At 40.5% G+C, this 14532-nt stretch overlaps 1 protein-coding gene across 4 annotated transcripts in view; it reads right to left on the reverse strand.

The window, feature by feature from the left end:
* PIGK (phosphatidylinositol glycan anchor biosynthesis class K) overlaps positions 1-14532 on the reverse strand; it is a 148181-nt gene that overhangs the window by 15360 nt on the left and 118289 nt on the right. The gene's annotated exons all lie outside the window — the stretch shown is intronic.

Consider the following 14532-nt stretch of genomic DNA (forward strand, 5'->3'; position numbering starts at 1 on the left):
ACAGGAGATTCATGTGCAGGTGTATGACATGAGGCTTCCAACACAAAAGCAGTTTAGAGGGAGGACACAGCCAATAATTTAGGTGGATACTTTCAAATGCAGAAATCTAGCACTGTGACAACCACTTTGGGCAGAATTCAAAAGATTTGACTGGTTCTGCAAAAATCGGTAACCCCCTTACTTTCTACAGCCCACCCCTGCCCTTTGACTTAAAAACTATACCAGACCTGTGCAGGTTTTGGTGCTGCTAAGGACTACAGACAGAAGGGAAAGGAAGTCTCTACTCTTCGGCTGTTGAAAATCAAGACAGACTGCTGCCTCTTGATCCATGTCTGTTTGATGCTGCAATTTTGAATTTATATAACAAGAGTTCAGTCTGCTAGGAGAATGCTGTGTAAGGCTAAAGCTAAGGACATAAGGAAAAATAAATACTTGGACAGTTTCCTATCCTTGTCAGATAGTGTGTCTCAATGCTCTGGGGTATCACATTGAAAAAATTGGCCAACAGCTGCAAGAAACTGAAAAGATCAGAAACTATTTGCAGCAGCAGCAACAAAAGCATTCGGCTCCTTACTGTCTACTGTGGGCCTTATATTTTTTTTATTAGAATCAACATGGTAATTCTTTTGATGAATAAGATCTAAAATATACAACCATTCACTAACATAATGTCTTCCAGATTTTAGAAAATAATCACCAAGCTCTATAGTCAAAACCTGTCACAACAATATGTTATGCCTCTCAACACTCCTTGCTCCCCTGCCTATGTCCAAACAGCCTAGTCCATTTTTCCATGACATCTGAACATCTCTTTTCCCCATGTAGCCCTAGCTCTAATCTGACTAAATGGTCCCACTTTTCAAAACCCAGCCAACTAGTCACCATACTGTATTGGGAAACACTGGGGGAGGAAGGAAGGAAGGAAGGAAGGAAGGAAGGAAGGAAGGAAGGAAGGGAGGGAGGGAGGGAGGGAGGAAGGAAGGAAGGAAGGAAGGAAGGAAGGGAGGGAGGGAGGGAGGGAGGAAGGAAGGAAGGAAGGAAGGAAGGAGGGAGGGAGGGAGGGAGGGAAGGGAGGGAAGAAGGAAGGAAGGAAGGAAATGGAGATTATGTGTTCTAAATTTGGGAACATTTGTGCAATGAACAATGCAATATTGTTCTGCCTGTTGAACAGACTGCAAAACACATGCAACTGATGAATCCTCTATTTTTAATTCCTTCCTGTTCATTCTGAAAAACAAATAATTTGATGACAACACCAACCTTTCTGAATTATTTAGAAAAACAATGTGAAAGGAAGCCACCCCGTTGAGCTGCCTGCCAATATCTTTCTTTCTCTCTATTCATCAGCTCTGTCAAGATGGGTTTCTGTGTCACATGCGCACTGCCTAATAGTAGGCTATAGACGAACAAATAGCAGAAGTCACCAGCATACCATCTCATTAAGAATGCATGATGGTTAAAATGTGATTAATGTGTGTATCTTCCTGGAACTAGACTACTTTGCATTTCACAGGGTCTATCTAGAACAGTAAGGTGCCAAGCCAATAATCTAACAGATTCTCAATTAAACTGGTGAAATGTAAATCAGGTACACAGTAATGCACACAACAAACTGGAAGGGCACAGCAGGGCTATTTTCACTTTGATAAAAGTTTGTAAGAAGCAATCACATTTTATTCTTTGGCTAATGGTTTGAAGAAATAAAACTTTGTATAAAGTAGAAAATTCAAAGATCAGACTTCTCAAAGGTTCTTTTACTACTGTTACAGCCACAGTGACTGATGCTGAGAGATGGAATATCACGATCACCAAATGAAAAGAGCAGCAACCAGATCATTAGAAATAGGACTTGCATGTTGACATGAATGAGAAAAACATGAAAGAGTTTTTGGACTCTTCCATTAATTTCCGAAGGGGAGTCTCTGGAAGCTGAATACTTTGTCATAATGAAAGAGAAGGTCACAGAAGCTTCAGATTATTTCGGGTTCTCCCTCTTCTATTTACCCTTCTCATCACCTCTTCTCTATCAAATTGACCGGGAAAGGTTTAATCAAATAGCGTAGCGAATGCAACTGTCAGCAGTCAATCAAAATGTCCAGGTGGGAGGGAATTTTGAGCTACAGAAGGGCCCGTCAATATTTTAGGATTATGTTTACTTTTGTTGCCAGGGAGCGTGTTTTGTGGTGCCAGTATGCCATTTTGGGATTATTTCCTGAGGATTTCCCCCACCAAAATCTTTTTCTGGATTATTTTTCCTGCATCCTTCTGCGAGCTGGTGGTGACTAGGAAAAGATTTTGATGGTAGAGAGGGATGAATTCTCCCCATATTCTAGTTATTTTGGTTTCAAGAGGGCATTCAATGTTTTATTGCCTTTATTTGCTTCCTTGCTTTTTTTGTTTTGTTTTGTGTTTGTTTGGTTTTCTTGGCAGAGGCATGGGTGTGTATGGGTTTTTTATTTTTGCTTTTCCCCTCTCTTTGCTCTCCTATGAGGGGGTCCCCGCTAGACTGTGTTGTTTGTTTAATTTACTGTGGATTGCCCACATCAACCCTGCTCTTTCCCCCTCAAGTATTTCGAAAGGATTCTTCAATGCTTTTGAATTAATTCTCTGTTGCCTGCCTTGCCCCAACCTTTCTGCTGTTTTTTTAAGGGTTTTGGAGTGCCAGGCAGACCATGAATGAGGAAAAATGGAATAAAAAGATGCCAAAGAATTAGTCCCTTTCATGTTTAGCAAAAAGACCAGCATCCAAAAGAGCTGAAAATGAATGAGTCCTCACTCAAAAGAACCAAACCTATAGGTTTTCCTCATATAGGGCATCATTAGTAACAAGATAACTTTTTTAAGAATAACACGTGGCATCCTTGTTGACACAAGAGAGAGCCTACTGAATTGCACATGGTTTCTGGTTAATATAATCTTGGAAAGGGACTAGGTAAAGGCCAGAACAGGGGCAGAACAAGGACTTCCTAATAAAAATTGATGCTAATAAGAGTGGGATGTAAAGGACAAATATTAGATCAATATTTTAGATCTCAAAACTAAAAAGTAATACTTTCATCCAAATTATTTTGCCCCAAAATATTAGTATAGGAATATTGTTCCTAGAGGCATTTGGGGGCTGGTTGCATCAATCCCCCCTATTCAGATGGAATGGATGAATTTACTTAGGCTGCTGTACTGTACTGGGCTATTATTCAAAATATTGATTTCCTTCCATGAATAGGTCCTGGAATGTTGTTCTGGGCCACTGCCTTCTGTTCCAGCAGGTTTGGGGGCTTATCAAGGGTTATTAAAAGAGTAATATTTTTTCAGATTTGAGATCTAAAGTATTGTTCTGATTTGCATCTATTTCATTCCACTATTTTGGCAACAAATTTTATTAAGAAGCTAGACCCCGTTCTGGTCCACTACAACTTTTATCTAGTTCCTCTCCAAAACAAATTGTTTATGAACATAAAAGCTGAGTCATACATCTACTGCATTTTCCAGCTACGTAATGTCAGAGATGTTAATTAATTTGCTAAATGAAACACAATATTTGATCTAACTGGAACACTTGGCATTTTGTTTGTTTATAGAAATTTGTGCACCTTCAGGAAGAATTCAACATTTCAGGTTTGGAAACAGATCACAATAAGGGGAGAAGAAAAATATTCTGGCATTCACAACATGATTTTGATCATCTTGAAATAATCTGTTGTGTAGAGCAAATGAGACTTTTTCAAGGAAACCAAACAATGTTCCTATATGCATTCAGTTGTCTTCTAAGGACTGTAAGAATGCCCTCAAACCTCAACGTATTTTGCTCACACTATATCAAATTTATAATTTCTTGTTATGTCTAAATTGAGATGACTGAAATCCTAAACCATAACTCTAACACACAGATAATATACTGTAGTAGCAACTAGAGTAGGTCTATTGAATCAGTGGGAATTTGATGAGTCAACACCTGTGTAATTCTATTAATTTAATGGGCCTATACAAGTCATAAGTTACTACTGGATTTCAGTTTATATAATAATATGATAGACTATTACTGTAGCATGCTATATTCTATAGCATTTTACTATGATACACATACACTGAAGAGGAGCTGAGGCAGGAGGTGAGCTGTGTTTGGGAGGACATTTTATTTGGTGAGGTATTTTCTTCTAGGCTGACTTTTCTTCTCCCTGACCACATGGTTTGAGGGGGTGGGGTTTTGGCTTTAAATGGGGGCTGGCAAAAGCGTGCCGCTAACGGTGCGCTAAATTCTCTGATTCTATTTTTGACTCTAATCTGGTAAATAGCATACAAAGCATGTCCTAGTGAATACAACTTGCATGCTCTTTGATTTGCTCGTAGCAAAGTCCAACAGACTGCCAGGAGATGTTCCAATGATTATTGGCTTCAGCTCTGCTCTCTGATACAGATAACACCGGACACAGGTAACATCAAGGAATGTATGACGGTATCAAGCAGGCTTTAGGTCCAATACAGAAGAAATCTGCTCATTTGAAGACTGCTACCGACATGATCATCCAGGACCAAGCACAGCAGATGGAATGCTGGGTGCGCACTACTCTGAGCTATATTCCAGAGAGAATGTAGTAACCGAAGAGGCACTAAACAACAGCGAGTGCCTGCCTGTCTTAGAAGAGTTGAAGAGCGAACCAACTTTAGCAGAAATAAAAGTGGGCTTGGATTCCCTTACCTCCGCAAGGCACCTGGGAAGGATAACATCCCTGCTGAAGTGCTTTAAAGAGATCATCACCACTGAACTGCATGAAATCTTTTGTCTTTGCTGGAGGGAAGGTGGAGTACCACAGGATATGAAAGATGCAAACATCGTCACATTGTATAAGAACAAAGGAGACGGGGCGACTGCAATAACTACAGTGGCATCTCTCTTCTCAGCGTTGTAGGGAAGCTGCTTGCCTGTGTTGTGATGAAGAGACCCCAGGTGCTTGCAGACAGAGTCTATCCAGAATCACAGTGTGGACTTCAAGCTAAAAGATCCACCACTGACATGGTATTCTCCCTCAGACAGTTGCAGGAGAAATGTAGGGAACAACAACAGCCACTCTTTGTGGCCTTCATAGGTCTCACAAAGGCCTTTGATTTGGATAGCAGGGAGAGCCTTTTAAAAATACTTCCCAAATTGGATATCCACCTCGACTCCTTAACATCATCACGTCCTTTCATGAGGAAATGAAGGGCACTGTAATTTTTGATGGCTCAACATCAGATCCCTTTGACATCCGAAGCAGAGTGAAACAGGGCTGTGTCCTCATGTCAACCCTGTTTGGGATCTTTTTTGCTGTCATGCTGAAGCACGCTTTTGGAACTGCAACAGAAGGTGTCTATCTCCAGACTAGATCAGACGGAAAGCTCTTTAATCTCTCTAGATTGAGAACAAAGACCAAAGTCCAGCTGAAATAAATGCATGCGGAACTTCCTCATCACTGATTATGCAGCTGTTGTTGCCCACTCTGCTGAAGACCTCCAACAAGTCATGAATCACTTTAGCAAGGCCTGCCAAGACTTTGGATTAACAATCAGCCTGAAGAAAAAGAAGTCATGGGCCAGGGCATGTACTCACCTCCCTCTATTACCATCTCCACACAAGAACTGGAGGTTGTTCATGGCTCAATGATCTCTGACACTCTGTCTCTAGATGTCGAGCTGGATAAATGCATTGGCAAAGCAGCTACCATGTTCTCTAGACTCACAAAGAGAGTATGGCTCAATAAGAAGCTGACGGCATACACCAAGATCCAGGTCTATGTGTCCTGAGCACACTCCTGTACTGCAGTGAGTCCTGGACCCTTCAAGCACAGCAGGAGAGGAAGCTGAACATGTTTCATATGCGTCGTCTCCGACACATTTTTGGTATCAGCTGGCAGGACAAAGTTCCAAATAGGGTAGTTTTAGAATGAGCTGGAATTTTTAGCATGCATACATTACTGAAACAGCAACGTCTACGTTGGCTCGGGCATGTAGTGAAAATGGCTGATGGTTGGATTCCAAAAGATCTCCTGTATGGAGAATTACTGCAGGGAAATCACCCCAGAGGGAGACCACAACTGCGATACAAGGATATCTGCAAGCGGGATCTGAAGGCCCTTAGGAATGGACCTCAACAGATGGAAACCTTGACATCTGAGCTTTCAGCCTGGAAGCAGGCGGTGAATCATGGCCTCTCCCATTTTGAAGAGATACTTGTCCAGCAGGCCAAGGCAAAGAGGCAGTCCCAAAACCAACCAAATCAGGGAGCTTGACAGGAGACAGATTGTATTTTTTTTCAGTATGGAAGGGATTGTCACTCTCGAATTGGCCTTCTCAGCCACACTAGACACTGTTCCAAGTCCTCCATACAGAGCACGTTACCATAGTCTCTCGAGACTGAAGGATGCCTAACACACTACATTATGGGACTAATATTACAACTGAACCATTTAGTCTGTGCCAACATAAAGCTTCAGGTTCACTTACATTTTTGCTTTAAAATTCTTAAACTCTTAAAAACTGAAGACTAATGAGCAATGGCTATATGGTCAAAGAAAAATCATTTCAGCAAAGTATCTCAATTAATAGAAGCTGCAGAAGGAATGGAAGTAGCGCAGGTGACAAATCTGGAACTAATAGATACTTTTTAAAGCACCCTGATAGAGTTTAATTCATGTATACCTCATACCAATATCTGTAAATAGGTGTTATTAACAGTATGACAAATCTGTTCCCTAGTATATTATTCAAGGCCATTAGGCAAATTTTCTCACCATGATATGAAAAATGTCAACTACTTAATTAGCACACCTACTTAGCATGAAAACCTCTAGTGCATCCAAACTAACATTTTTGTGTTGGACTGGGGGGAAAACAACAACATCAATTAAGTATATTCTAGAAATAAACTATTCTAAATGTCTAGATAGTTCACAGAAAATTGAAAAATTACAATGATTGGCTTGCTGTTCCCTTACTTAAATATTAATTTTAATCTCTCAGTTGTGACCAATGGTTGCATACTATTACCAAGACACTTGACTGAAATAAGATTAGTTCATTCCATGTGAATCTGCCCATCCTTTAACACTGGAGTAGATGAGCTTCAGGGGTCTGTGAGCTATTTTACAGCTCTAAGATATCAAGGTCATGCCAGCATGCCCAGGCAAAACCGGAAATAATTGGGATTTCTGATAAAAATGAAAAATGATCTCGGGTTTTAACCCACTCCCTCTCTGTCTAATAAAAACAAGGCAGTAGATATGCCTTTTTAAAAGACGAGAATCCCAATTGTTTCATCACAGAAAGACTTAAAAAACATTTTGGGATGCTTGGGGAGCTATAATCGCTCCCATAACATCCTGCCAGGCACATGATTTCTATCCCAACTTTAAGATAAGCTAGGTGCTTTCACTCTCTTGCGTATCCAACTGCATTCTGAACAACAGCTGGTGGGAACAATGATGCTGCTTCATTAGCAATATCCCGTACATGAACTTTTTTTGTCCACAGAAATTAGATTATTGTCTTCTCTATTTGTGATGAAAACATTGGTTTTAAACATAGTTCTGATCCTGTTATTCTCTAATGTATAGTTTGTTTTGGCTATTTTAGTGGCTTGCTCTTGTGGCTATTCCTAGCCTTGTAATTTTTTTAAATGGTGGATCACTATAATTGTTTATTGTAATGATAGTTTTTATTCTTTCTCACTGAGTGTCCTCTTTTTAGAAGGAAATAGCAATATGTAGTTTTTTGTATAAATAAAATAAATACTACATTTCTGATCTGGGCAACCCAGTATATGGCTCAATATGTTTCAGTAATCAAAATCAAGAGCTCAATGAAGCGAATTCAAACTTATTTTACGGTTGGTCCAAATCACTGAGATGCCTTTGCATTAAACATAAACATGATCCAGCACATATATGAATTAGTTTGAGGGAAATTAAGTTTTAGCAAAGCCCACCAGAGAGCAAGGCCAGCAAGCGGAACATCAGTGGGCTAATTTTTCAACTGGGAAAAAAAATTACCAAAGTGCTTTCTAAGAAAAAAAATAACTCCACCAATTTGTTTTGAACAATGAAAAAATACTGGCATATTTCAAAATGGGATTTATCACACCATAGTTTTTTCTCCAAAGGTTTAATCTTCTTCTCCGCACATGGGAAAACACCACCAGAAAAGGCAACAGAAGTGCTCTAAGCTAATACGATAGGCATCTTCAGCTTTATTTCTGGTGTCTAATGTTATTCCTGTGGCTTATACTAGGGTGGTAAATCAGACCTACTGCTGGCTTCAACACTTCTGTATAGAGCACAGTATGCTACTGACATACTAAATTCTCCATATTAAAGAAATGTTTTGAAACGGATTCCTGTGCCCTCAGCTACAAGAGACATATATCTCTCCAATGCCATGCTTACAACAGCCCACATTATGTTAAGATGTGTTGAATCTATTAGGGTCATTAACACTTGCACATATATTGGAGTGTATTCCTGTGCGATTTAGGAGGCCATCATTTGCATGCTATTATGCACCAGCCAACTACTCCTTGTATTCTCACCGGATGCAACTCACAGGAGTGACCTAAATAATCTTCGCTATTTTGATTCAAAAAATGAATCAGCCGCAGCAAAATAAATGAGAAGCAACGCAGGACAGATGCAGAAACTATGAAAACCGTTGAGCAAGAGCTTCAGCTAATAAATGACAAATGCAGATGAATACAGACAAATGTGGAATAATGAGTCTCAAAGGAACAAATAATAAATCGGGAGAAAGTAAATTATATGCCTGACAGGAAAGTTCTATTGCAGCAGAGAACAAGAAAAGACACCTGAGAAGTATTGCATTTCAGTGTTGCCACAGCAAGGGCAGGTGGGTATGAACCTCAATGCTCCTGCACACAATGTTATATTTAACCTTTCCAGCAATAGCTCTGATAACCAGAATTAAGTTCTTTTACAAAAAAGGGGAGGAGGTGGGGGATGAAGATGGTGGGAGGGTTCTTAGAAATGCACATTAGCTTTAGCTGCATCTCATTGTACCTTAACAGCCAGATAGCACTGGCAGTTTCTTAGGCACATTCTTTCACTTTTAACAGCAGCTGCCAGAATCCAAAATCTGCCTGGAAGCCATATCTTCTGATGAAATACTTGATTTCCAAATCCCTGAAACATACAGTATGAGCCAGCTAAGATCACTCAGCTAAGATTGCTCAGGGGTGAAGGCAAGGCCTTTTAGACATGCTTGAAGGCCCACTCTTTTTAAAATATCATTTCACTTGTTTCAGGACCAAGTTTTCTTTAGCTAAAAACAGAATCCAGAATTAGGTTTAATTTTCCCATAGGGGACCTGGTGGCGCTGTGGACTAAACTGCAGAAGCCTGTGCTGCAGGGTCAGAAGACCAAGCAGTCGTAAGATCGAATCCACACGACGGAGTGAGCGCCCGTCGCTTGTCCCAGCTCCGCCAACCTAGCATGCAAATGCAAGTAGATCAATAGGGACCACCTTGGTGGGAAGGTAACAGCGTTCCGTGTCTAAGTCGCACTGGCCATGTGACCACGGAAGATTGTCTTTGGCCAAAACGCTGGCTCTGTGGCTTGGAAACGGGGATGAGCACCGCCCCCTAGAGTCGAACACGATTGGACAAAAATTGTCAAGGGGAACCTTTACCTTTACCTTTTCCCATAGGATATTCCCAGAATATATTTTAAATATGGTTAGAACTGTGCTTTGTTTATGATGGAACTATAATGTTCCCCTACATAATTATTCCTAAGTGCCTGTACGAGTAGTATATAAGAACTGGATCTAATAGAGTTAATCAAACCAACCACAAAGTGGTCCCTTGTATAAGTGGGTTAACACCCTCAGTGTTAACACATAGAGACACCTGATATCTCTTTGTGTACACCAAAGTTGTGTTTTTCTGATGGAAATCACCTCATATGCAACAGCTGCAGTAATCAGTCCCTAAAAGCACTACACCAGTGGAGTGAAAAGCTTTGCCAGTGCAGAAATTTTGGATGACCAATGGCTGTTGTGAACTCAGATTTTGGTCTTGGAGATTAACAGTACTATCCCAAAGCCTCTAGAACTCTGACCTCAGTTTCCCTCTCCCTCTCCTTATGAAAGTAGCTGGTTAGACAGCTCAGTCCTTTAGATATCTAGCTGCAGAGGCAGAAGTTGGGAGTTCCAATTTCCCGCTGTACCTCCGGGGAGAACAGCCAGCCTGCATGGCCTTGGGCAAGCTGCAAAGTCCCAGGATGGGCCCAGGAAAGGGGAATCGTAAACCAGCTCCAAGTACTCTTCACCTAGAAAAAGCCTGCAAAGGGCTGCCATTAGAGATGGGGGCTTTGTATTCATATACGAATACGAAGCCCCCCCCCGGCATAGGTGACCAGTCTTGATTAACTCCCACTCCCAGACCCCGCCGGACCACTTACCACGCAGTGTGCATGGCCAGCATCATCTCCTTTGCCTCAATTGCGGCAGTAGCTCGGCTGCCACAGCCCCACCTCCCTGCTTGCCCAGCAACTCCACGAAGAGGGCAGGAGGATGAGTCTCCCTGCTCAGTCACAGCATGGCTGGGCGGGGAGGGAGGCCATGCTGCAGCAGCCTAGCTTTTGCTGTGACTGGGACAAAGGAGAATACACTGGCCACGCACACTACAAAGTAAGTGGTCCGACAGGGACTGGGGGTGGGAGGTTATCAGGCCAGCCACCTGTGCCAGGGAGTTCATATTCATATACAAATACCAAGCCCCCATCTCTAGCTGCCATGCACTGGAACTGACTTGAAGGCACATGATGATTATGATGATGATAACTTTCACTGTGGAAACTGACCTCTAAGATGCAGAGTGCTATGATTAGTGTGGATGGACTGGTAGAGGGTTTGGATGCATAGGATTTCCTAGTCCCCGACCGTGCCGCCACCATACCTTTTCTCAATGATTTCCCTTCACACTGTGATCTGCAGTAAAGGAAAATCAGCACAGAAATAGAGTGTCATTTCTACTTCCCTTCTGCTCTGCTAATAGAATATGGTAGGGCTTTGGATCCATCATTTGCTCTAGCCAAACAAAGTTGCTCTGGTTGCAATCCTACACATATTCACCTGGAGTAAGCTCTAACATGCACCGGGTTGTACAGATAATTAGCATCAGTGTTGACCACAGTGTGTTTGATATAAAATGGTATGTGACTAATAACAAAACCTTAAGCCTTAGTTCGAATGGACAGAAACGGCACTGTATATTAAACTGTAAAATTTATGATGACTATAAGCAAAGGAGCAATTACTATGCTTAAAGGCCAATTTTATGATCAAAAATAGTTTCCACCCAAAATTATTTCATATATGGCTTCTAGAAAACCTTTGCTTTAATGAAGTCAGCTATGTGTGCCATTTTCTTGCCCTTTTTTTCCTGATTAAGAGTAGCTCTAAAATGAACCAAAAAAAGAGAGTAATTTGAAACATATACCATGTGAGGAGTCTAGAAGTGCTGATAAAACTGCTGGAGAATAGGTCAGCTTAACCTATCTTTGTATTTTAAAAAAGCCTATCGATTCAATCCTTTAAACCCAGGGGGTTTCTGAAGATTTTAAAATCTGGATGTTATATACAAAAATTAGCTGAAACAGCACATTTCTTCAAATATCCAGCTCAACAAACATATTTCTTATCTGGATTCTGTCCTTCTCCAAGACAGCCTTCAAAAACTTTCTGGGAAGTTGAAACAGCCTATATATATTCCTCTTTAGACTCATTATCCCATGAGCATGCAGTATATGCTATAGTATATATAGTAAATGTTATATATACTGTAGTATAAAGTGTACATATATATTTCTCAACCTGTCCAAATTGATTTCGAAATATGTGCATGCACGCACACGCACACACACACCAAAATCAATTTTGGACAGGTTGGGGAACTCATCCTCAACCAAAGGTTTAATTAAAGGATAGATAAAGAAAGCATATGAATACAGGAAAGAAAATGAAATTTTCTGTTTCTCACATGCTGGGAAACAGGACATATAACTGAGAGATGAATGAGATATTAAATTAAATAACTCTAACTTTATCCTCCCACTACCTTAAATTAAAATCAGTTTCACAATGCTGTGAACTTAACTTCCAATGCACCAGTAGAGAGGCCATACTTAACCTCTCTGCACCAACCAACCATAATTTCCCCCTTTTCATGGCAAGGGAAAGATACTGACAATCATATCTGTTCTTCTGAAGGCTGAAAATTGGTATGGAAAGGGTACATGTGGAACAGCTGGCTACGAAAGCACTGCTCCTCACTTCAGAAAGCTACACATATGCTATGTATGAAATGTCTAGTCTGGACTTTCATTTTATTAAAAAGAACCTGAAATGTAAAGTATAACAGCAGAACCCTCTTTTTAGTTTTTCTATAATCAAAGAGCATGAACTTAGAGGAGTGGGGAGTATTACCCACCTCCATCGCTTTGCCCACATGATGAGCAATGAGTCCAAAGAAGATAGGTTTCTGCTCACATGTGAGCTATATGTGAACATTCCTCTATAGATTCAATACTACTCTCATGAGCAAAGCAACAAGGGAAGGTATTAGGCCTTCTGTTTCATTCACGATCCTAGACTAAGAACAACTGAATAAGTCTTAGAATTGTAGAGCATGAGACACAAAGATTATCATATATCATAAGGGTGGAAACTGGTCTAGCTTCATTCTTACTTCAGTCAGAAAATCTTCGGAGTATCTTGACAAACTAAGATGAAGAAAGGGATGTAAAGCTAGACACCATCATAAGTGCCTCCCGTCATTTGCTTTAGTCTTAGACAATGCCTTAGTCCTAAAAAAGACATACTGTACATTCTATCAGATCCCTTTATATTCACATGCTCTGGATTCTGAATAAGTTGGTCATTACAGAAGGAACTTAGGCCAAAAATGTAACAGAAACTCGACAATACTTTAAAGGAAAGGAAGATCTTGGTTACCAAAAACATTTAGTATGACACATATTTACACACCCTGAGACTCATATTAAAGGGAAAAGTTATCTATCTAACATTTACTATACACTTAAGCTTACAAAGTAAGCTTTCCAGTTTTTCATACTAAGAATGATACAGTTGCCCTTTCATACAGAGAATAACAATTGGTGAGTGACATTGATCGATGCCTACATGCTACATCAGAGGGCCAGCTTGTCATCTTCAATGTATACTTGAATTTCTTTGGCACCAATGAAGACAACAAAACAGGAAGAAGTAAACAATATTACTTGGGAGGACACGGCTTGGGAATGATGGATGATAAGTGTGTCCAACACTTCTAGCTCTTCTGAACTCCTCAGAAAGCTGGAATAAGTCAAGACAAAGTCATCCTATATTTATTTGCAAGACTAGCTGATATATTTTAAACACAAAAATACACTGATAAAGCAATATATTTATGCATTTTCCTGCCAGTTCTTAAAAAGAATAGTTAGATATCAATAAAGATAAGATGTTGATATAGATCACAGAATCATAAAGGCTGGGACTGGAAGAGGCCAGAGGGATCATCAAATCTACCCCCCTGCCAAAGTTGGAAATCCACAGCTAGAGCATCCCTGACAGGTGACCTTTGTTTAAACACTTTCAATGCTGGAAAATCTAGCAGCCTATGAGAGAGTCCATTCCATTGTCAGACAGCTCTCACTGTTAGGAAGTTCTGCAGCTGACAAAAAAAAGTGCTTGTCTTTTCAATCTCATACAGGAATGAAGAATCTTACAATAGCTGAGCATTTTTGTTCAACATGATGTGTCAACATATTGAGACACTCTTTTAATAACGTATTCAAGTATTGGTTACATTCTCACCCCAGGTGTACACATCCACACATGGTTATAATTCCTCTTCAATATTCCACATACGCTGAAATTTTGGGTGACTTCTCTCCCCCACCCACCCCAAGGCCGGGGTAGTCTGCCATGTCTTTGCTGGAATGAAGAGAAATCTGAACAATTGCAACTATTGACAGGAACCACATCAACCACAAAAGACCAGCTAATGACACCCATTAACCACAATGACAGATAATCTCTTCTCCTTAGCACAACAATACATCCACAACAAGACACACTAATCACCCATCTACAACAAAAGACAAAAGCCTATCTCACAGCCATAAATACTGAACTCCCAAGCCAACTACACCAGAGTACAGAGTGCTGTCCTCTGAAGATGCCGGCCACAGAGACTGGCGAAACGTTAGGAAGAACAACCTTCAGAACACGGCCAAACTGACAGGAAGTTTGTTTTGTTTCTTTTTGACACATACATAGTCATTAGGCTTCAAGGCTACAGAGATATGAAGTGACACTTCAATAATTCTGACCACAGCAACACAAACACGGTTTACACTTCTGGGCGAAAAAACAAGAATATTTTGCAAGCAGCATTCATGAAAATATCCAATCACCTGTTTCCTTGCTGTATATATAAAATTGCAAGCAAACTCAGTTTTCCTCTCTTGGCTCATTTCCAAC

Source organism: Pogona vitticeps, chromosome 4, assembly GCF_051106095.1.
Source record: "Pogona vitticeps strain Pit_001003342236 chromosome 4, PviZW2.1, whole genome shotgun sequence".
Lineage (NCBI taxonomy): Eukaryota > Metazoa > Chordata > Lepidosauria > Squamata > Agamidae > Pogona > Pogona vitticeps.